Raw genomic sequence first — 23,930 nt, forward strand, 5'->3', positions numbered from 1 at the left:
TGGAAGTGTAGTCCAACAGGGGGATACTTACAGGAGGACATTCATTCTAAATACTCAGAGTTACAATGTAACATTATGTCAGTAGGTCTGTTCATTAGGAGTGGCTGGAAGTGTAGTCCAACAGGGGATACTTACAGGAGGACTTTCATTCTAAATACTAAGAGTTACAATGTAACATTATGTCAGTTCATTAGGAGTGGCTGAAAGTGTAGTCCAACAGGGACTTACAGACTTACAGGAGGACTTTCATTCTAAATACTCAGAGTTACAATGCAACATTATGTCAGTAGGTCTGTTCATTAGGAGTGGCTGGAAGTGTAGTACAACAGGGACTTACAGACTTACAGGAAGATTTTCATTCTAAATACTTACAATGTTACAATGTAACATTGTGTCAATTGCATCTTTTATGTAATTTATTTATTTACCCAGGAACATACTACAGTGCCTTCAGAAAATATTCAGACTCGTTGTCATTTCCCTTATTGTGTTGTGCTGCAGCCCTGAATTTAAAATGGATCAAATTCGATGTTGTGTCACTGGCCAACACACAATACCCAATAACGTCAAAGTGGAATTATGTTTTTAGATGATTTTTTAAATCCTTTATTCATTAAATATGAAAAACTTGAATGTTTTGAGTCAACGACTTTGTCCCACCGTTTCTGTGTCAAAAACGCAACACGTCTTTTTTAAAAACATCCATACCCCTCCCATCTTCACAACGACTTTGTCAATATGACTTGCCAATTATAATTGTTAGATTGGTAAAAATATTTTTAAAAAGCAGACATTGCATATCCCTTTGAGTATGGTGTTGTTATTAATGACACTTTGGATGGTGTATTAACACACTACAAAGATACGTGCGTCCTTCCTAACTCAGTTGCTGGAGAGGAAGGAAACCGCTCAGGGATTTCACCATGTGGCCAATTGTGACTTTAAAACAGTTCCATAGTTTAATGGCTGTGATAGGAGAAAACTGAGGATGGATCAATAACATTGCAGATACGCCACAATACCAACATAAACGAGGGAGTGAAAAGAAGGAAGCCAGTGGAGGATAAAAATATCCCAATATGCATCCCGTTTGCAATATGGTACAAAACCAAACTGCAAATAAATGAACTGTGTATACTGAATACAAAGCATTATGTTTGGGCCAAATCCAACACAACATATCACTGAGTTCCACTCTTCATATTTTCAAGCATGGTGTTGGCTGCATCATGTTATGGGTGTGCTTGTCATTGGCAAATTCCTGGAGGACATCCTGGTTCAATCTGATTTCTAACGGACACTGGGAGACAAATTCACCATTCAGCAAGGACAATAACCTAAAACACAAGGCCAAATATACATTGGAGTTCACAGAAGGTTGGTGGCACCTTCATTTGGGAGAATGGGCTCGTGGTAATGACTGGAGTAGAATTAGTGGAATGGTATCAAATATATGAAGGACACGGTCTCCAGTCTACATTTGCTCCGTTCCGGCCATTATTGTGAGCCGTTTTCCCCTCAGAAGCATCCCTTGCTGAAGTTGCTGACCAAGAAAACATTGAATGTTCCTGAGTGGCCTAGTTACAGTTTTGACTTAAATCGGTTTGAAAATATATGGCAATAGCTGTCTAGCAGTGGCACCTCCTCAGAGGAGGAAGGGGATGGAAGCTCCTCAGAGGAGGAAGGGGATGGAACCTCCTCAGAGGAGGAATGGGATGGAACCTCCTCCTCAGTGAATTTAATAAAAATAGTGAAACATAGATAAAACTCTGCTAAATATATTCACATCACCAAATAATTGATTCAAACACACTGTTTTGTAATGAAGGTCTACAGTAGCCTCAGTAGCACTCTGTAGAGCAGCTGTCACATCCTGACCTTAGTTCCTTTTTTATGTCTCTATTTTAGTTTGGTCAGGGCGTGAGTTGGGGTGGGCATTCTATGTTATGTGTTCTATGTTTTCTATTTCTATGTGTTTGGCCTGGTACGGTTCCCAATCAGAGGCAGCTGGCAATCGTTGTCTCTGATTGAGAACCATACTTAGGCAGCCTGTTTTCCCACTATGGGTTGTGGGTATTTATTTTCTGTGTAGTGTTTTCGTTTTACCTTACAGAACTGTTTCGTTTTTGTCGTGGTTTCTCCTTTGTTATTTTTTGTGTTCGGTTTAATAAATATACCATGAACAGTTACCACGCTGCACATTGGTCCGATCCATACTATTCCTCATCAGAAGAGGAAGACAATCGTTACAGTAGCACCATGATGTAGCCAGAGGACAGCTAGCTTCTGTCCTCCTCTGGGTACATTGACTTCGATACAAAACCTAGGAGGCTCATGGTTCTCACCCTCTTCCATAGACTTACACAGTAATTATGACAACTTCCAGAGGACGTCCTTCAACTATCAGAGCTCTTGCAGCATGAACTGACATGTTGTTCACCCAATCAAAGGATCAACGAAACAAAGGATCAACAAATCTAGTATTGAAAGCATAAGCTACAGCTAGCTATCACTGCAGTGTATAAAATGTGGTGAGTAGTTGATTTAAAGCAAGAGAAGGCAACAGTTGGAACAGTTTTTAGTGGTTTTTATATGAAGGTTAGGCTTGTAAAGTTTTTTTTTTCTCGCCTGGTCACAGACAGCTGATGTGTTGTGTCCTGAAGTCCACAAGCGAAGGGAAAAGGTGAGAGGAGAGCGTGTAGATGCGAGAAGGAATTATAGAACGAGCAAAATATTCATGCGGTTTGTACGTGGCTGCTAAGAAAGTTACCAAGGGTGTATTCATTCTGTTGAAAAAAAAAACGTTTCTTAAAAATGGAAGCCAACGGAATGAAACGGGAATAAACACACCTGAATTCGTCCAATAGAAACTCTTGTTTTTGCAACTGTTGGACTAATGATTACACCCTACATCAATCAGCTAGATGCAGGCAACAGTGTGCATGGTGGAATTTGAATGTGTCACTGTCTGTCACCTTGATTACCTTCACACCTACTTTGTAAACGTTAAGTCGTAGTCTAGGCTGTAGCAACATCACGATGGGTATAGGAACAAGTTTAGTATCACGTAGAAGTATAACCCTATTGATGTTACAATGAGATGGGTGAATGGTTTTTGAATGACAGTCATCCAATATGCTGAAATAGAAATAAAGTATTGTTAAAAAATACATTTGTCATCCCTCATATTAAACGCCTCGACCGTCACTGCTCTCTAGAGACGATCACCAACCAACTTGACAGAACTTGAAGATTTATATGCAAATATTGTATAATCCAGGTGTTCAAAGCTCTTAGAGACTTTACCCCCCCCAAAAAAGACTCAACAGCTGTAATCACTGCCAAAGGTGATTCTAACATGTATTGACTCAGGGGTGTGAATACATTTTCAAAACGTTTGTAAAAAAAAATGTCTAAAAACATGTTTTCACTTTGTCATTATGGGATATTGCATGTAGATGTGTGAGGGAAGAAAAAAAAACATCTATGTTGAATCCCCGCGGTAACGCAACGACCTGACACGACCTGACAGGACCTGACACACCAATACAAACAACACCAAAACAATAACTAACTATCTCTGGAGGACCCGACGCAACAATACAAACAACACCAAAACAATAACTAACTATCTCTGGAGGACTCACCGCACCATTACAAACAACACCAAACCATTTACTAACTATCTCTGGAGGACCCGACCCACCATTACAAACAACACCAAAACAATAACTAACTATCTCTGGAGGACCCGACACACCAATACAAACAACACCAAAACAATAACTAACTATCTCTGGAGGACCCAACACACTAATACAAACAACACCAAAACATTAACTAACTATCTCTGGAGGACCCGACCCACCATTACAAACAACACCAAAACAATAACTAACTATCTCTGGAGGACCCGACACACCAATACAAACAACACCAAAACAATAACTAACTATCTCTGGAGGACCCGACACACCAATACAAACAACACCAAAACAATAACTAACTATCTCTGGAGGACCCAACACACTAATACAAACAACACCAAAACATTAACTAACTATCTCTGGAGGACCCGACACACCAATACAAACAACACCAAAACAATAACTATCTCTGGAGGACCCGACGCACCAATACAAACAACACCAAAACAATAACTAACTATCTCTGGAGGACCCGACACACCAATACAAACAACACCAAAACAATAACTAACTATCTCTGGAGGACCCAACACACTAATACAAACAACACCAAAACAATAACTAACTATCTCTGGAGGACCCAACACACTAATACAAACAACACCAAAACAATAACTATCTCTGGAGGACCCGACCCACCATTACAAACAACACCAAAACATTAACTAACTATCTCTGGAGGACCTGACGCACCAATACAAACAACACCAAAACAATAACTAACTATCTCTGGAGGACCCGACACACCAATACAAACAACACCAAAACAATAACTAACTATCTCTGGAGGACCCGACACACCAATACAAACAACACCAAAACAATAACTAACTATCTCTGGAGGACCCGACACACCAATACAAACAACACCAAAACAATAACTAACTATCTCTGGAGGACCCGACACACCAATACAAACAACACCAAAACAATAACTATCTCTGGAGGACCCGACGCACCAATACAAACAACACCAAAACAACACCAAAACAATAACTAACTATCTCTGACCAAGACATGAGGGGAAACAGAGGGTTAAATACACAACAGGTAATGAATGGGATTGGAACCAGGTGTGAAGGAAGAAGACAAGACAAAATCAATGGAAAATGAAAAATGGATCAATGATGGCAAGAAGACCGGTGATGTTGACCGCCGATCACCGCCCGAACAAGGAGAGACAACGACTTCGGCAGAAGTCGTGAAACATCAGATTTACACATCAGGTATACACATCAGACATACACATCAGATATACACATCAGATATACACATCAGATATACACATAGTACATAATATATCCCAGCTTTGAGGCACCTGTATTGACCTCGCCTTCTGGATGGTAGCGGGGTGAACAGGCCGTGGTTCAGGTGGCTGTGGTCCTTGATGATTTTCTAGATGATAGCTGGGTGAACAGGCCGTGGTTCGGGTGGCTGTGGTCCTTGATGATCTTCTTGGCCTTGCTGTGTCACCAGGTGCTGTATATGTCCTGAAGGGCAGGCAGTGTGCCACCCCCCCGGTGATGCTTTGGGAAGACCGCACCACACTCTGAAGAGCTCTGTGGTTGCGGACGGTGCATTTTCCGTACCAGGCGGTGATACAGCCCGACAGGATGCTCTCGATGGTGCATCTGTAAAAGTTTGTGAGGGTCTTACGGGCCAAGCGGAATTTCTTCAGCCTCCTGAGGTTGAACTGTTTCCCCTTCTTCACCACACTTCCTGTGCCACTTCCTGTGGACCATTTCAGATTGTCAGTGATGTGTAACGTCGAAGGAACTTGAAACTTTTCACCTTCTCCACTTCGGCCCCATAGATGTGTACGGAGGCTCCCTCTGCTAACTCCTGAAGTCCACGGTCAGCTCCTTTGTTTGGTTGACGTTGAGGGAGAGATTATTTTCCTGGCACCTCTCCACCAGGCAATTAGGTTAATTAGGTTAATTAGGTTAATTAGGTTAATTAGGTTAATTAGGTTAATCAGGTCTACCACTGTTGTGTTGTCCGCAAACTTGATGATTGAGTTCGGAGAAGTGAATGGCCACGCAGTCATAGGTGGACAGGGAGTACAGGAAGGGGCTGAGTGCACACCCTTGTTGGGCCCCTGTGCTGAGGATCAGTATAGTGGAGGTGTTGTTGCCTACCTTCACCACCTGGGGGCGGCCATTCAGGAAGTCCAGAACCCAGTTGCACAGGGCGGGGTTCAGAGCCAGGGCGCTGAGCTTAATGATGAGCTTGGAGGGTACTATGGTGTTGAAGGCTGAGCTGTAGTCAATGAACAGCATTCTTAAAAAGTGTGTTTGTTTATTTTTTTGTCCAGCTTGGACAGGGCAGTGTGAAGTGCGATGGCGACTGTGTCATTCGTGGATCTATTGGAGCGGTATGCAAATTACATTGGGTCTGGGGTGTCAGATGAGGAGGAGGTCATACGATCCTCTTAATAATAATTCACCTAAATGACATACCTAAATCTAACTGCCTGTAGTTCAGGACCAGAAGCAAGGATATGCATATTCTTGATACCATTTGAAAGGAAACACTTTGGAGTTTGTGGAAATGTTACATTAATGTATTAGAATATAACACATTAGATCTGGTAAAAGATAATACACTGGAAAAAAAAACACGTGTTTTCTTTTACTTATTTTTTAAACCTCATTGAAATGCAAGAGTAAGGCCATAATATAGTTTTCCAGGTTAGGCGCAATTTCGATTTTGGCCACTAGATGGCAGCGGTGTGTGTGCAACATGTCAGATTGATCTAATGAAGCATTGCAATACTGGACAATATTTTGTATCAAGTCTGCCCAAATGTGCCGAATTGGTCAATTGGTACATTTTTAAGTACATAACTATAGAGAACAAACCAACAATAATTTAAAAAAAACGGTAATACAAAATGTATGTTTACACTCTCCCAGGAATGTCAAACGTGATGGATCATTAGCTTATACACTAACTTTCACACATCTAGATGGCCGGGCGAGGTGTGTGTAGAGCCAGAGACAACAGTGGCGTTCAAACTATAGAACCCAGTTCCTACATTTCAATATAAAAATAGATTATTTTATTTTTATTTTTTTTTAAATATGCTGCATTTTATCTCTGGGACCCTCAGGATGACAAATCAGAGACAGATTGCTGAATGGAAGTACATTATTTACCTTCAGAGGTGAATGTATTAAACCAGTTGCCGTGATAAAGGGTTTGTTGTTGTGTACTCTCCTCAAACAATAGTATTTGTTCACGGAAATAGCTACTGTAAATTGAACAGTGCAGTTAGATTAACAAGAATTTAAGCCTGTCAGTTCGTCTAATTTCAGCCTTGTAAAGTGGAAACGTCTAGCCGCGAAGTGGCCACACAAGCTCACAAAACGGGACCGCCGAGTGCCGAAGCGGCTAGCGTGTAAAAATGTAACTCCCACTGCCAAGTTCCAAACTGCCTCCGGAAGCACCATCAGCAAAAGATCGCTTCATTAAATGGGTTTCCATGGCCACACACAATCCTAAAATCACTTGGCGCAATGCCAAACATCAGCTGGATGTGGTGTAAAGATCCAGTGAAGGGAGATCTTAACATTACAGTAGTGTATACGTGGGGTGGTATGCATGCCTCCTGAATCGAACTCTTGAGTCCCCTCCAAATACCTCTTCTCTGACGGCGGCCTCTTGGAGCAGTCGTCTGGGATAAGTGGAACTGCCTTGAGGGGTACGAACAAAGGATTCAATACAGGAAAGTCGTGTTTCTGGTCAAAGTGTTGCTGATTTACTGCATTACTATTATCACAAAGTTATTTGGTAATAATGTAATAATGCAAAGGATGTTTTGAGCTAATGTGAGAAATAAATAAAAAACTAAATACTACAACCATGAACAAGGAGTCCTTGTCTATTGGCTCCATCTTCTCCAGGAGAGACAGAGAGTCCAGTTGGACACCCCTCCAATGAGTAAGTCTAATTTCCCCAACACTATTACTCTCTTTCTCCCTCTCTCCACCTCTCTCTCGTTCTCCCTCTCTCCACCTCTCTCTCTTTCTCCCTCTCTCCACTCTCTCTTTCTCCCTCTCTCCACCTCTCTCTCTTTCTCCCTCTCTCCACCTCTCTCTCTTTCTCCCTCTCTCTACCTCTCTCTCTTTTTCCCTCTCTCCATCTCGCTTTTCTCTTTCTTTTCTCTTTCTCCCTTTCTCCATCACTCTTTCTCCCTCTCTCCATCTCTTTTTCTCTCTCTCTTTTTCCCTCTCTCCATCTCTCTTTCTCTCTCTCTCTTTCCCTCTCTCCATCTCTCTTTCTCTCTCTCTTTTTTCCTCTCTCCATCTCTCTTTTCTCTTTCCTTTTCTCTTTCTCCCTCTCTCCATCACTCTTTCTCCCTCTCTCCATCACTCTTTCTCCCTCTCTCCATCACTCTTTCTCCCTCTATCCATCACTCTTTCTCCCTCTATCCATCACTCTTTCCCCTTCTCTCTGTTTCTCTGTCTCTTTCTAGTTCTCTCCGTCTCTCTCTCTGTACCTCTGTCTCTCTCTTTTTGCCACTCAGTAATGTAAAAGCCTGAAGATAAACTGGTTCCACACCAACTTAACACCCTGTAATGCAATTTAGCTCCGTTAAAATACTACAGGGCCAGTTACTTGGGCAGCATATTGATTTCCAGTGCAGGTCGTGTTTAACATCACTATGCTTCAGACAACCCACTAATTCTGCATTAATGGATAACCTCCTATTTGTAGATACATAGGGAGAGCATGTCTCATTGTATGGATGTGGATCTTGTTGAACAGTGACCAGCGAGATAGAGAGAGAGAGAGAGAGAGACAGAGAGAGAGAGAGAGAGAGAGACAGAGAGAGAGAGATAGAGAGACAGAGAGAGAGAGAGAGAGACATAGAGAGACAGAGAGACAAAGAGACAGTGAGAGAGACAGAGAGACAGAGAGAGAGAGAGAGAGAGAGACAGAGAGAGAGACAAAGAGACAGAGAGACAGAGACAGAGAGACAGAGAGAGACAGAGAGACAAAGAGACAGAGAGAGAGACAGAGAGACAGAGAGAGAGAGAGAGAGAGAGAGAGAGAGAGAGAGAGACAGAGAGAGACAGAGAGAGACAGAGAGAGAGACAGAGAGACAGAGAGAGACAGAGAGAGAGAGAGAGACAGAGAGACAAAAGAGACAGAGACAGAGAGACAGAGAGACAGAGAGAAAGAGAGACAGAGAGAGAGAGACAGAGAGAGAGAGACAGACAGAGAGAGACAGAGTTCAGTGTCATTTTCCATGACAGTTAGTTTGGCACGGTTCATAAAGACAAAATATAGAGCTTTCTGAATCATTGGCACGGAATATTGTTACTGTTCATTCTAAAGGACAAGGAGATCCTTCCAAGGAGAGGGTTCAAAAGAGAGGGTTCCAATGAGAGGGTTCTAAAGAGAGGGTTCTAAAGAGAGGGATCCTATGAGAGGGTTCCAAGGAGAGGGTTCTAAAGAGAGGGTTCTAAAGAGAGGGATCCTATGAGAGGGTTCCAAGGAGAGGGTTCTAAAGAGAGGGTTCTAAAGAGAGGGATCCTATGAGAGGGTTCCAAGGAGAGGGTTCTAAAGAGAGGGTTCTAAAGAGAGGGTTAAACGGAGAGGGTTCCAAAGAGTCAGTTCTGAAGAGAGGGATCCTATGAGAGGGTTCCAAGGAGAGGGTTCTAAAGAGAGGGTTCTAAAGAGAGGGTTCCACGGAGAGGGTTCCAAAGAGAGGGTTCTAAAGAGAGGGTTCTAAAGAGAGGGTTAAAAAAAGAGAGGGTTCCAAGGAGAGGTTTCTAAAGAGAGAGTTCTAACGAGAGGGTTCCAAGGAGAGGACTATCTACTGTTAGATATGTCTTACCTTTCCAAGGACTGTGTTTTGTTCTAAGGCATTGACCTTACATGAAAAGCATGCCAAAGGTTTTCAATATACTTGTCAGTTTATGTGTGCTCCTGGTTGTGGTATTTGGAATTAACAAAGTGCCATGTTTTTCTACATGGACCACTGGTTGAGTCAATGGTGTGTGATGCCATAGCGGCCCAGTTAGGAATGCAGAGTCTCTAAAAGTATCCTTTCTGGGTTGTTTTTGTGTGTGTGTGTGTGTGTGCGTGTGTGTGTGTGTGTGTGTGTGTGTGTGTGTGTGTGTGTGGTAGTAGTAGTAGTAGTAGTTGTTCTTTAAAACGCAGCATTGAAAATGGAAATGCTGACATATTCACACACATGCAAATACCCCAAAAATTGCCAAATTCAACTCATGAAATTCCCTGACAGAGAATGGGACAGTGTGTTGTGTGTTGCAAGCTTTGGCTCTTTACTGTCATTGGCTAGGTCTGCCTACCTGGAATTCAGGCCATGTTTGTAGTGAGCTACTAGTAAATCTGTATAATGCTAGAGCACATACAGCACAGCAGACCATACAGTAAAACCTAAATGGAGGTGTACAGAACCATCCTCTGAAATACTCGACTGTTTCCTCCCTATCACATTACCTACAGACCTGCTACCACATTACCTGTTCTCTACAGACCTGCTACCACATTACCTGTTATCTACATACCTGCTACCACATTACCTGTTCTCTACAGACCTGCTATCACATTACCTGTTCTCTACAGACCTGCTACCACATTACCTGTTCTCTACAGACCTGCTACCACATTACCTGTTCTCTACAGACCTGCTACCACATTAGCTGTTATCTACAGACCAGCTACCACATTACCTGTTCTCTACAGACCTGCTACCACATTACCTGTTCTCTACAGACCTGCTATCACATTACCTGTTCTCTACAGACCTGCTACCACATTATCTGTTATCTACCGACCTGCTACCACAGTATCTGTTCTCTACAGACCTGCTACCACATTACCTGTTCTCTACAGACCTTCTACCACATTACCTGTTCTCTACATACCTGATACCACATTACCTGTTATCTACAGACCTGCTACCACATTACCTGTTATCTACAGTGCATTGCGAAAGTATTCGGCCCCCTTGAACTTTGCGACCTTTTGCCACATTTCAGGCTTCAAACATAAAGATATAAAACTGTATTTTTTTGTGAAGAATCAACAACAAGTGGGACACAATCATGAAGTGGAACGACATTTATTGGATATTTCAAACTTTTTTAACAAATCAAAAACTGAAAAATTGGGCGTGCAAAATTATTCAGCCCCTTTACTTTCAGTGCAGCAAACTCTCTCCAGAAGTTCAGTGAGGATCTCTGAATGATCCAATGTTGACCTAAATGACTAATGATGATAAATACAATCCACCTGTGTGTAATCAAGTCTCCGTATAAATGCACCTGCACTGTGATAGTCTCAGAGGTCCGTTAAAAGCGCAGAGAGCATCATGAAGAACAAGGAACACACCAGGCAGGTCCGAGATACTGTTGTGAAGAAGTTTAAAGCCGGATTTGGATACAAAAAGATTTCCCAAGCTTTAAACGTCCCAAGGAGCACTGTGCAAGCGATAATATTGAAATGGAAGGAGTATCAGACCACTGCAAATCTACCAAGACCTGGCCGTCCCTCTAAACTTTCAGCTCATACAAGAAGAAGACTGATCAGAGATGCAGCCAAGAGGCCCATGATCACTCTGGATGAACTGCAGAGATCTACAGCTGAGGTGGGAGACTCTGTCCATAGGACAACAATCAGTCGTATATTGCACAAATCTGGCCTTTATGGAAGAGTGGCAAGAAGAAAGCCATTTCTTAAAGATATCCATAAAAAGTGTTGTTTAAAGTTTGCCACAAGCCACCTGGGAGACACACCAAACATGTGGAAGAAGGTGCTCTGGTCAGATGAAACCAAAATCGAACTTTTTGGCAACAATGCAAAACGTTATGTTTGGCGTAAAAGCAACACAGCTGAACACACCATCCCCACTGTCAAACATGGTGGTGGCAGCATCATGGTTTGGGCCTGCATTTTCTTCAGCAGGGACAGGGAAGATGGTTAAAATTGATGGGAAGATGGATGGAGCCAAATACAGGACCATTCTGGAAGAAAACCTGATGGAGTCTGCAAAAGACCTGAGACTGGGACGGAGATTTGTCTTCCAACAAGACAATGATCCAAAACATAAAGCAAAATCTACAATGGAATGGTTCAAAAATAAACATATCCAGGTGTTAGAATGGCCAAGTCAAAGTCCAGACCTGAATCCAATCGAGAATCTGTGGAAAGAACTGAAAACTGCTGTTCACATCTGCTCTCCATCCAACCTCACTGAGCTCGAACTGTTTTGCAAGGAGGAATGGGAAAAAATGTCAGTCTCTCGATGTGCAAAACTGATAGAGACATACCCCAAGCGACTTAGGGCTGTAATCGCAGCAAAAGGTGGCGCTACAAAGTATTAACTTAAGGGGGCTGAATAATTTTGAACGCCCAATTTTTCAGTTTTTGATTTGTTAAAAAAGTTTGAAATATCCAATAAATGTCGTTCCACTTCATGATTGTGTCCCACTTGTTGTTGATTCTTCACAAAAAAATACAGTTTTATATCTTTATGTTTGAAACCTGAAATGTGGCAAAAGGTTGCAAAGTTCAAGGGGGCCGAATACTTTCGCAATGCACTGTACATACCTGCTACCACATTACCTGTTCTCTACAGACCTGCTACCACATTATCTGTTATCTACCGACCTGCTACCACAGTATCTGTTCTCTACAGACCTGCTATCACATTACCTGTTCACTGCAGACCTGCTACCACATTACCTGTTCTCTATAGACCTGCTAGTTCATTACTTGTTCTCTACAGACCTGCTACCACATTACCTGCTATCTACAGACCTGCTACAACATTACCTGTTATGTACAGACCTGCTATGACATTACCTTTTATCTACAGACCTGCTACCACATTACCTGTTATCTACAGACCTGCTACAACATAACCTGTTATCTACAGACCTGCTACCACATTACCTGTTCTCTACATACCTGCTACCACATTACCTGTTCTCTACAGACCTGCTACCACATTACCTGTTATCTACCAACCTGCTACCACATTACCTGTTATCTACCAACCTGCTACCACATTACCTGTTATCTACAGACCTGCTACCACATTACCTGTTCTCTACAGACCTGCTACCACATTACCTGTTCTCTACAGACCTGCTACCACATTACCTGTTCTCTACATACCTGCTACCACATTACCTGTTATCTACAGACCTGCTACCACATGATCTCTTATCTGCAGACCTGCTACCACATTACCTGTTCTCTACAGACCTGCTACCACATTACCTGTTCTCTACAGACCTGCTACCACATTACCTGTTCTCTACAGACCTGCTACCACATTACCTGTTATCTACAGACCAGCTACCACATTACCTGTTATCTACAGACCTGCTACCACATTACCTGTTATCTACCGAGCTGCTTCACATTACCAGTTATCTACAGACCTGCTACCACATTACCTGTTCTCTACAGACCTGCTACCACATTACCTGTTCTCTACAGACCTGCTACCACATTACCAGTTATCTACAGACCTGCTACCACATTACCTGTTCTCTACAGACCTGCTACCACATTAACTGTTCTCTACAGACCTGCTACCACATGATCTCTTATCTGCAGACCTGCTACCACATTACCTGTTCTCTACAGACATGCAATCACAATACTTGTTATCTACAGACCTGCTACCACATTACCTGTTATCTACTGACCTGCTTTCACATTACCTGTTATCTACAGACCTTCTACCACATTACCTGTTATCTACTGACCTGCTATCACATTACCTGTTATCTACAGACCTGCTACCACATTACCTGTTATCTACAGAGCTGCTTCCACATTACCTGTTATCTACAGACCTGCTACCACATTACCTGTTATCTACCGACCTGCTACCACATTACCTGTTATCTACAGACCTGCTACCACATTACCTGTTCTCTACAGACCTGCTACCACATTACCTGTTCTCTACAGACCTGCTACAACATGACCTGTTCTCTACAGACCTGCTGTCACATTACCTATCCTCTACAGACCTGCTGTCACATTACCTGTTCTCTACAGACCTGCTACCACATTACCTGTTATCTACAGACCTGCTATCACATTACCTGTTCTCTACAGACCTGCTACCACATTACCTGTTATCTACTGACCTGCTTTCACATTACCTGTTATCTACAGACCTTCTACCACATTACCTGTTATCTACTGACCTGCTATCACATTACCTGTTCTCTACAGACCTGCTACCACATTACCTGTTATCTACAGACCTGCTACCACATTACCTGTTATCTACAGACCTGCTACCACATTGCCTGTTATCTACAGACCTGCTACCACATTAGCTGTTATCTACTGACCTGCTATCACCTTACCTGTTCTCTACAGACCTGCTACCACATTACCTGTTCTCTACCAACCTGCTACCACATTACCTGTTCTCTACAGACCAACTACCACATTACCTGTTATCTACAGACCTGCTACCACATTACCTGTTATCTACAGACCTGCTACCACATTACCTGTTATCTACAGACCTGCTACCACATTACCTGTTCTCTACAGACCTTCTACAACATTACCTGTTATCTACAGACCTGCTACCACATTACCTGTTCTCTACAGACCTGCTACCACATTACCTGTTATCTACAGGCCTTGTTGTGTCTTACACCTTTCACAACTTTCAACTGATGACGATACTTCCACTGTGATGTTGGAGTTGTTTTTCTGGCTACATCACGCCTCTTTATCGACAAACCTGATTGGATCACAATAAATTACAGCTCATACTACTGACCTACATCAAAGTGCGGAAGACCTAATGATGGCAGACCAATCAAACGTTTACTCTATGACCCCAATCACACCGCTACCGTCGTCTACAAACGGCCGATAGAAACAGGAAACTGTTTTGTGCCAGTGGGTTAAAAAATAAATGACATGGGCTTGAACAAGTCAATTTACTGCGAGCCGACCAGTCAGAGTCACGGCCGTGTCCCGCTCTCTCCGCATCGGCTCAGTGGTCAAACCATACGCTACACACACGCACACACATACACAACACACACACACGCACGCACACACACACACACAAAACACACACACACAAAACACACACACACGCACACACAAAACACACACACGCACACACAATCCAAACACAACGTTACACAGAGAAACTTTAACTGGGCTCAGCTCTTCCGCCTCTGACATGGACGGCTCGTTTCTTTATTGGTTAGTTTCTCATTAAATCCTTCAATTACCCTGCTGTGTAAAACGGCTCCATTATTGGCATGTGCCACTTTCCTCACGTTTGGTGCATTTTCCCCCTGTATTCCGGTGCCTGAAAGAGCGGCGCTCGGTTGCCTGCTGGGGTTGTGTTGATATCCGTCTCCGTTGTGGATTGCAGAACAGTTAATACATATTATTCTTCAGTTATTTTCCAAGGGAATCGGTTGTTTTTCTTAATTGTTTTTTTTTTTTTTTACAGTTGGATTGTAAATATTGATTTATTTACAGGGTCTGCAGTTATTGTATTACAAGCAAAGAAAAATGAAAATGCAGAGTTAACATTTCATCAGTTTTTAACACGTTAATTAGTTGGAGTAGATTAGGCCCCAGATTCAACAGTAAACGATTAGCATTTATAAAGGAAAACTTTTCGAGTCGAAAAGGAGACTTAATGAAGGTACAATTTAGCTTCCTGTTTTGGTAATGGTATTTGTCAAGTGTAACATTGTATGATAAATTAGCATTTCGGATGACGATTACGAAAGCATTGCCGTTGTATTGTGCGTGTTCTTGCTCTGATGCCACTGAGGTACCAGAGAAAGTAGAACCCTCTAGACAGATATCATGGATACCCTGTCTGAGGTACCAGAGCAAGTAGAACCCTCTAGACAGATATCATGGATAGCCTGTCTGAGATAGAACCCTCTAGACCGATATCATGGATAGCCTGTCTGAGATAGAACCCTCTAGACAGATATCATGGATAGCCTGTCTGAGATACCGAAGCAGGTAGAACCCTCTAGACAGAGGACACTCAAAAGGAAAACACTCCAAGCACATGTGTTACCTTTGGTATAAGTACAGTCCCCTGATTTATTGGAGATAACATTTATTCTAAGAAATTAGATAGTCATGTTTTAGATTTCAGTTCATCATAATGCTACATACAGTAAGTTTATGTCATGAAAACCAGGATCTCTCTGTTATGCCCTTTTCACTGCTAGAGAGGGAGAGGGAGAGGGAGAGAGAGAGAGAGAGAGAGAGAGAGAGAGAGAGAGGGAGGGAGGGAGGGAGGGATGGGGAGAGGGGGTGAGAGAGAGAGAGAGAGAGAGGGAGAGAGGGAGGGAGGGACGGGGAGAGAGAGGGGGGGACGGACGGACGGATGGGGAGAGAGGGAGGGAGGGACGGACGGGGAGAGGGAGAGAGGGAGAGAAAGAGGGAGAGGGAGGGACAGATGGACGGACAGGGAGAGGGAGAGAGGGAGAGAGGGAGAGAGAGGGAGGGACGGACGGACGGACAAGCCCTGGATGAAGGATAAATAGTAACTGAGGACATGAGCCAGTGAATCTTTACTTTACTCCTGGCACAAGGAAGAATGTGTATATTCAGAACTCCACCCAGGCAGTATTGAGCAGCTCCGACTGCACTACTTTAGACAAGGGCCTATAGGGCCCATAGGTCTCTGGTTAAAAGTAGTGTGCTATGTAGGGAATAGGGTGCCATTTACCACGCACCCTACATGTCTTCCCTCTTCTCTCTCTCTCTCTCTCTCTCCAGCTGGTTATTCAGTGGTGTGTCATTTAGTTGCTACTGACATTTTGTTAGAAGTCATAAAGGCATCTATGGCCGTAAAGCGCTGACAACGAGGATTTTCAACATGGCCGTTTGAGTTATAGCTCTTATTTAAGGTCTCCATTAACTTTTTTTTTTTCTAACTAATCATTTTTCATGATATGAGCCACATAAAAGTCTGCAAAATAGTGGATCCTCTCTACTGTCCTTAAACCCACCAGTCATAAGAGATTTTACATTAAAGCACTTTGCTCTACAGTAATTTACCACTGACACTTAGACATACTATTCTCATACTAAACTGAGGCCTTTACTACATTATCTTACTGCTACACTGGGACATGTACTACATTATCCTACTGCTACACTGGGACATTTACTACATTATCCTACTGCTACACTGGAACATGTACTACATTATCCTACTGCTACACTGGGGCATTTACGACATTATCCTACTGCTACACTGAGACCTTTACTACATTATCCTACTGCTACACCGAGGCCATAACTATATTATCATACTGCTACACCGAGACATTTACTACATTATCCTACTGATACACAGATACATTTACTACATTATCCCACTGCTGCACTGATACATTTACTACATTATCATACTGCTACACTGGCACATTTACTACATTATCATACTGCCACGATGAAACACTTACTATATTATAATACTGCTACACTGACACATTTACTACATTATCCTACTGCTGCAATGTCGATTTTACTACATTATCATACAGATGTGACTAGACCTTTACTACATTATCATACCTCAACACTGAGTCATTTACTACATTATCCTACTGCTACACTGGTTCATTTACTACATTATCATACTGCTACACCGAGACATTTACTACATTATCCTACTGCAACACTGAGGCCTTTACTCCATTATCCTACTGCTACACTGAGGCCTTTACGACATTATCCTACTGCTACCACAATTTACTGGCTTCATTATTCTTTGACCACACACGACGGCAGCCACATCAACACACACACACACACACACACACACACACACACACACACACACACGCACACACACACACACACACACACACACACACACACACACACACACACACACACACACACACACACACACACACACACACACCACCCAGACTGCCCGTAACCATTTAACCCCCCTGACCCTCCAGCTGTTTTATGGTTTCTCTACATTGCCTGCTTGGCTTCCCTACATGATGTTGGCAGTCAGTCAGATATCCATGATGCCTTACAAGATTACTTCTGTAACTAACACACGAAGAAGAACGATTTGTTCCTCCAACTGGCATTGCGTGTGATTGATGCGGTCGCTTAAACCCCTTGAACAGCCACTAATAAAAAACATAACCACAATACACAAACATTATCTCACTAACCTTCTTTTGGATACTCTTATATTTCAATATGGACCGAGACAAAGCTGATTGGATATGGACCGACTGAGACAAAGCTGATTGGATATGGACCGACTTAGACAAAGCTGTTAGGATATGGACCGACTGAGACAAAGCTGATTGGATATGGACCGACTGAGACACAGCTGTTAGGATATGGACCGACTGAGACAAAGCTGTTAGGATATGAGCCGACTGAGACAAAGCTGTTAGGATATGGACCGACTGAGACAAAGCTGTTAGGATATGGACCGACTGAGACAAAGCTGATTGGATATGAGCCGACTGAGACAAAGCTGTTAGGATATGGACCGACTGAGACAAAGCTGTTAGGATATGGACCGACTGAGACAAAGCTGTTAGGATGTGAGCCGACTGAGACAAAGCTGTTAGGATATGGACCGACTGAGACAAAGCTGTTAGGATATGGACCGACTGAGACAAAGCTGATTGGATATGAGCCGACTGAGACAAAGCTGATTGGATATGGACCGACTGAGACAAAGATGTTTGGAGTTGGGCCGACTGAGACAAAGCTTATTGGATATGGACCGACTGAGACAAAGATGTTTGGAGTTGGGCCGACCGAGACAAAGATGTTTGGAGTTGGGCCGACTGAGACAAAGATGTTTGGAGTTGGGCCGACTGAGACAAAGATGTTTGGAGTAGGGCCGACTGAGACAAAGATGTTTGGAGTTGGGCCGACTGAGACAAAGATGTTTGGAGTTGGGCCGACTGAGACAAAGATGTTTGGAGTTGGGCCGACTGAGACAAAGCTTATTGGATATGGACCGACTGAGACAAAGATGTTTGGAGTTGGGCCGACCGAGACAAAGATGTTTGGAGTTGGGCCGACTGAAACAAAGATGTTTGGAGTTGGGCCGACTGAGACAAAGATGTTTGGAGTTGGGACGACTGAGACAAAGATGTTTGGAGTTGGGTCGACTGAGACAAAGATGTTTGGAGTTGGGCCGACCGAGACAAAGATGTTTGGAGTTGGGCCGACTGAGACAAAGATGTTTGGAATTGGGCCGACTGAGACAAAGATGTTTGGAGTTGGGCCGACTGAGACAAAGCTTATTGGATATGGACCGACTGAGACAAAGATGTTTGGAGTTGGGCCGACCGAGACAAAGATGTTTGGAGTTGGGCCGACTGAGACAAAGATGTTTGGAGTTGGGCCGACTGAGACAAAGATGTTTGGAGTTGGCCCGACTGAGACAAAGATGTTTGGAGTTGGGCAGACTGAGACAAAGATGTTTGGAGTTGGGCCGACTGAGACAAAGATGTTTGGAGTTGGGCCGACTGAGACAGAGATGTTTGGAGTTGGGCCGACTGAGACAAAGATGTTTGGAGTTGGGCCGACTGAGACAAAGATGTTTGGAGTTGGACCGACTGAGACAAAGCTGCTAGGATATGGACCGACTGAGACAAAGATGTTTGGAGTTGGGCCGACCGAGACAAAGCTGTTCAGATATGGGCCGACCGAGACAAAGCTGTTCAGATATGGGCCGACCGAGACAAAGCTGTTCAGAAATGGACCGACTTAGACAAAGTTGTTCAGATATGGGTCGACAGAGACAAAGCTGCTCCGATAAGGACCGACAGAGACAAAACTGCTTAGATAAGGACCGACAGAGACAAAACTGCTTCGATAAGGACCGACAGAGACAAAACTGCTCCGATAAGGGCCGACAGAGACAAAACTGCTCCGATAAGGGCCGACAGAGACAAAACTGCTCCGATAAGGACCGACAGAGACAAAGCACGAAGACGAAGGGCAAAAATCCCATTCAATAAAATCCATCACCAAGTTCCAAGACAGAAGGACTGAAACGTTAGTCTGCAATCCATTTTGAATTAATAAAACCTTTCTGGTAAAAGTTATAGCGTCGTCTGATATGATCAACCATGAAGTACATTACAAAGGCAATGTGAACTGTAAGAATGGTTCACACAGAGCAGATGTATATTTTCATTATCAAAAACATTGAGCCATTTATCCCGGAGAAGTCAGAATAATCATTAATGGGGATGAAATTTATGACGCCAGATCCTAAACTAATGCGAACCATTCCAGGTGTTACTAATGGGCCGGCTGCGGGAAATGTGCCAGGATTTCGGAGACTCGGGGCTAAATTCGAAAGGTAATAGTCACACACTTAATCTCGACAGATGAAGAGCAATTTAACTGACACATTGATTGGGTTCGGAGGGCTTTGGAGGGAGACTTAACGAAGGCCAGTTTAAATGGCACTGAACAGGGTGACTGGGAAGTCATTTGTTTTGCAGTCAGTCTAGTAAGTGCATTAAAACCAACTTAAAAATTCCAGAATGTCTTTGTGAGAAGGACCTTAAGTGATTCCACTTCCTTCTCCTCCCAAGCTGCTTTGTGTTTTTAATTAACAGTCTCTAATACTGCAGTGTAGTGATAGTGTTGAGTATCAAGCCCTTTAGTTGTAAACTCACACTGGCATGTAGACCAAACTCTAGGTTAAGGCCAAAATATTATCTACTTACTAAAAAAAACCTTTAGACCACATAAAGACAGTTATACATATGACTGCAGAAACCGTGTCAGCCAATCACTGGCATTCGGTTATAAAGCATGTAAAATAAATTAAATAGTTAGTAAAACGACTTGTGACAACATGACGTCACCTCCAACGTAGATGTGTAGACATATGACATAGACAAGCCATTCACGTTCTACATTCTTAAGTTACATATTTCCTTGTAGAGGCACAATGCGCTGGACGATGTCATGCCATACAATAGCTCTCTATTGTTCATGACACCTGGTAGGTCCTCTGTTCTGGACACATGACACCTGGTAGGTCCTCTGTTCTGATACCAGGGTCTGGATACATAACACCTGGTAGGTCCTCTGTTCTGATACCTGGGTCTGGATACATGACACCTGGTAGGTCCTCTGTTCTGATACCAGGGTCTGGATACATGACACCTGGTAGGTCCTCTGTTCTGATACCAGGGTCTGGATACATAACACCTGGTAGGTCCTCTGTTCTGATACCAGGGTCTGGATACATAACACCTGGTAGGTCCTCTGTTCTGGACACATGACACCTGGTAGGTCCTCTGTTCTGTTCCGGAATATGATCTTTATGTTCTTTTCTGGGAATATGATCGTTATGTTCTGTTCTGGGAATATGATCTTTATGTTCTGTTCTGGAATATGATCTTTATGTTCTGTTCTGGAATATGATCTTTATGTTCTGTTCTGGGAATATGATCATTATGTTCTGTTCTGGGAATATGATCTTTATGTTCTGTTCTGGAATATGATCTTTATGTTCTGTTCCGGGAATATGATCTTTATGTTCTGTTCCGGAATATGATCTTTATGTTCTGTTCCGGAATATGATCTTTATGTTCTGTTCCGGAATATGATCTTCATGTTCTGTTCTGGGAACATGATCGTTATGTTCTGTTCTGGGAATGTGACTTTATGTTCTGTTCTGGAATATGATCTTTATCTTCTGTTCTGGGAATATGATCGTTATGTTCTGTTCTGGGAATATGATCTTTATGTTCTGTTCTGGGAATATGATCTTTATGTTCTGTTCCGGAATATGATCTTTATGTTCTGTTCCGGAATATGATCTTTATGTTCTGTTCCGGAATATGAACTTTATGTTCTGTTCTGGGAATATGATCTTTATGTTCTGTTACGGGAATATGATATTCATGTTCTGTTCCGGGAATATGATCGTTATGTTCTGTTCTGGGAATATGATCTTTATGTTCTGTTCCGGGAATATGATCTTTATGTTCTGTTCTGGGAATATGATCGTTATGTTCTGTTCCGGGAATATGATCTTTATGTTCTGTTCTGGAATATGATCTTTATGTTCTGTTCTGGGAATATGATCGTTATGTTCTGTTCTGGGAATATGATCTTTATGTTCTGTTCTGGGAATATGATCGTTATGTTCTGTTCTGGGAATATGATCTTTATGTTCTGTTACGGGAATATGATCTTTATGTTCTGTTACGGGAATATGATCGTTATGTTCTGTTCCGGAATATGATCTTTATGTTCTGTTCCGGAATACTGTTTCACATTCTAACATTCATTGAATGAGTCTAAATGCAACACGCTCATTCAAGCTATATATCCAGTTTACTGTACACGTGGGAGAGAAGCTATTGATTAACTCCTGATACAGGCAGAACCCCCCCCTGAGGACAACTTGTGATGGTAACTTTGGTTGTTGATTCCGCTTTCCAGGCTTTCCTTCTAATTAATTCAACCAATCTATACATTATTCAGCTATTGAAAGCAGGTGATTTATTCACAAAAATTGTAATGGATGGGAACAGCACTACAATTAGGTTGATTTACACCACATCGCACAGTGCAGCTAGCGGAGGTGCTGAGCGAGTGTAAAATAGCACCCTATCCCCAACATAGTGCACTACATTTGACTACGGCCTATAGGGATCTACATAGTGAAAAGGTTGTTCTTTGGGATACAGCTGTTGTATTCACACCTGGTTTACACTGCTGCACTTGACCAGGGTGAATATCCAACACTATCCAAGGATAGGGGGAGGGACCTGCCCAGGGGGAGAGGATAGGGGGAGGGACCTGACCAGGGGAAGAGGATAGGGGGAGGGACCTGACCAGGGGAAGAGGATAGGGGGAGGAACCTGATCAGGGGAAGAAGATAGGGGGAGGGACCTGCCCAAGGGAAGAGGACAGGGGGAGGGACCTGCCCAGGGGAAGAGGATAGGGGGAGGGACCTGACCAGGGGAAGAGGATAGGGGGAGGGACCTGCCCAGGGGAAGAGGATAGGGGGAGGGACCTGCATAGGGGAAGAGGAAGGGAGATGGACCTGCCCCAAGGAAGAGGATATAGGGAGGGACCTGACCAGGGGAAGAGGACAGGAGGAGGGACCTGCCCAGGTGTAGAGGATAGGGGGAGGGACTTGACCAGGGGAAGAGGATAGTGGGTAGATGTTTATAGATATAGTAGGGTTAGATCATAGATTATTTTATACTGAACAAAAAGATAGATATATAAAGGGAGGGAGCTAATATAAAGGGAGGGAGGTGTGGAGACTATAGAGAGAGCTGTGGAGACTATAGAGAGAGCTGTGGAGAATATAGAGAGAGCTGTGGAGAATATAGAGAGAGCTGTGGAGAATATAGAGGGAGCTGTGGAGAATATAGAGGGAGCTGTGGAGAATATAGAGGGAGCTGTGGAGAATATAGAGGGAGCTGTGGAGACTATAGAGAGAGCTGTGGAGAATATAGAGGGAGCTGTGGAGAATATAGAGGGAGCTGTGGAGAATATAGAGGGAGCTGTGTAGAATATAGAGGGAGCTGTGGAGAATATAGAGGGAGCTGTGGAGACTATAGAGAGAGCTGTGGAGACTATAGAGAGAGCTGTGGAGAATATAGAGGGAGCTGTGGAGAATATAGAGGGAGCTGTGGGGAATATAGAGAGAGCTGTGGAGAATATAGAGAGAGTTGTGGAGAATATAGAGGGAGCTGTGGAGAATATAGAGGGAGCTGTGGAGAATGTAGAGGGAGCTGTGGAGAATATAGAGGGAGATGTGGAGAATATAGAGAGAGCATGTGGAGAATATAGAGGGAGCATGTGGAGATTATAGAGGGAGCATGTGGAGAATACAGAGGTAGCTGTGGAGAATATAGAGAGAGCATGTGGAGATTATAGGGGGAGCTGTGGAGAATATAGAGGTAGCTGTGGAGAATATAGAGGGAGCATGTGGAGAATATAGAGGGAGCTGTGGAGAATATAGAGAGAGCATGTGGAGATTATAGAGGGAGCTGTGGAGAATATAGAGGTAGCATGTGGAGAATATAGAGGGAGCTGTGTATAATATAGAGGGAGCATGTGGAGAATACAGAGGTAGCTGTGGAGAATATAGAGAGAGCATGTGGAGATTATAGAGGGAGCTGTGGAGAATATAGAGGGAGCATCTGGAAAATACAGCGAGAGCTG

The sequence above is a fragment of the Oncorhynchus clarkii genome, unplaced genomic scaffold (genome assembly GCF_045791955.1).
Source record: "Oncorhynchus clarkii lewisi isolate Uvic-CL-2024 unplaced genomic scaffold, UVic_Ocla_1.0 unplaced_contig_3642_pilon_pilon, whole genome shotgun sequence".
In the NCBI taxonomy this organism is placed as follows: domain Eukaryota; kingdom Metazoa; phylum Chordata; class Actinopteri; order Salmoniformes; family Salmonidae; genus Oncorhynchus; species Oncorhynchus clarkii.